Genomic DNA, 1,510 nt, shown 5'->3' with positions numbered 1-1,510 from the left:
AGGCACCCACCACAACGCTGGCTATTTTTTTGTTGCAGTTTGGCTGGGGCCGGGTTTGAACCCACCACCCTCAGCATATGGGGCTGGTGCTCTACTCACTGACTGAGCCACAGGCGCCGCCAGACTTTTAATTTTTTTTTTCTTTGAAACAGAGCCTCAAGTTGTCTGCCTGGGTAGAGTGCTGTGGTATCACAGCTCACAGCAACCTCCAACTCCTGGGCTCAAGAAGTGAGTCTCCTGCCTCAGCCTCCCAAGTAGCTGGGACCACAGGCACCTGCTACAGTGCCTGGCTGTTTTTTAGGTTGCAGCCATTGTTTGGCGGGCCTGGCCTGGCTTCAAACCCACCACCTTAGGTGTAGGTGACTGGCGCCTTAGCCACTTGAGCCACAAGCACCAAGCCTGACTTTTAATTTTTTTTAAGAGTCTAGGTCTCATTCTGTCTCTCAGGCTAGAGTCCAGTAGTCTAATAGCAGCTCACTGAGCCTGGAATTCTGGGACTACAGATGCACACCTCTTTGCTTGGTTAATTATTAAATCTTTTTAGAGATGAGGTCTTGCCATGTTTTTTTGTTTTGTTTTTTTTTGTTTTGTTTGAGACAGAGCCTCCAGCTGTCCACCTGGGTAGAGTGCTATGGCATCAAAGCTCACAGCAACTCCAACTCCTGGGCTCAACTGAGTCTCCTGCCTCAGCCTCCCAAGCAGCTGGGACCACAGGTGCCCACTACAACACCCGGCTATTTTTTGGTTACAGCCGTCATTGTTTGGCGGGCCTGGCCTGGATTCGAACCCGCTACCTCAGGTGTATGTGGCTGGCGCCTTAGCCACTTGAGCCACAGGCATCAAGCAGAGATCTTGCCATGTTGCCATGATCTAAAACTTTTTGGCCTCAAGTGATCCTCCCATCTTGACTTCCCAAACACCTAGCTCTTTTAACCTTTACAACAACCTTATGTGGTAGGTAATGTTATTTCCTCCCCTTTTAAAACTGAGATACAGAAAGATTAAGGAATTTATCAAAGATTTATGATTGATGTTTAGATTTAGGGGTTGGAAGCCAGGTAGGTTGGCTTTAGAATCCCATGTCCTTAACCACTTTATTCCTTTCACAGAGTGGTCCTTTATTTCCTGGTCACTATTCATTTTTACTAAAGTGGATCAAACAATACCCATTCTCTCTTTTTTTTTTTGAAAGAGAGTCTCAAGCTGTCACCCTGGTAGAGTGTCGTGGTGTCATACCTGACAGCAACCTCCAACTCTTGGGCTCAAGTGATTTGCTTGCCTCAGTTTTTCTATTTTTAGGAGAGATGGGATCTTGCTTTTGCTCAGGCTGGTCTTGAGAACTAGTGAGCTCAAGCAATACACCCATCTTGGCCTCCGAGAGTGCTAGGATTACGGGTATGAGCCACTGCCCCTGGCTAGACAATGCTCATTCTCATTTGATTGTGTATCTTGGCCATCTCTTCAATCAAGTGAGATGAACCAGACTTACTCTTTATTTTATTTTATTTTG

Source organism: Otolemur garnettii, unplaced genomic scaffold (genome assembly GCF_000181295.1).
Source record: "Otolemur garnettii isolate 467f Iridium unplaced genomic scaffold, OtoGar3 scaffold00091, whole genome shotgun sequence".
NCBI lineage: Eukaryota > Metazoa > Chordata > Mammalia > Primates > Galagidae > Otolemur > Otolemur garnettii.
Note: the sequence above shows the minus strand (reverse complement) of the source record.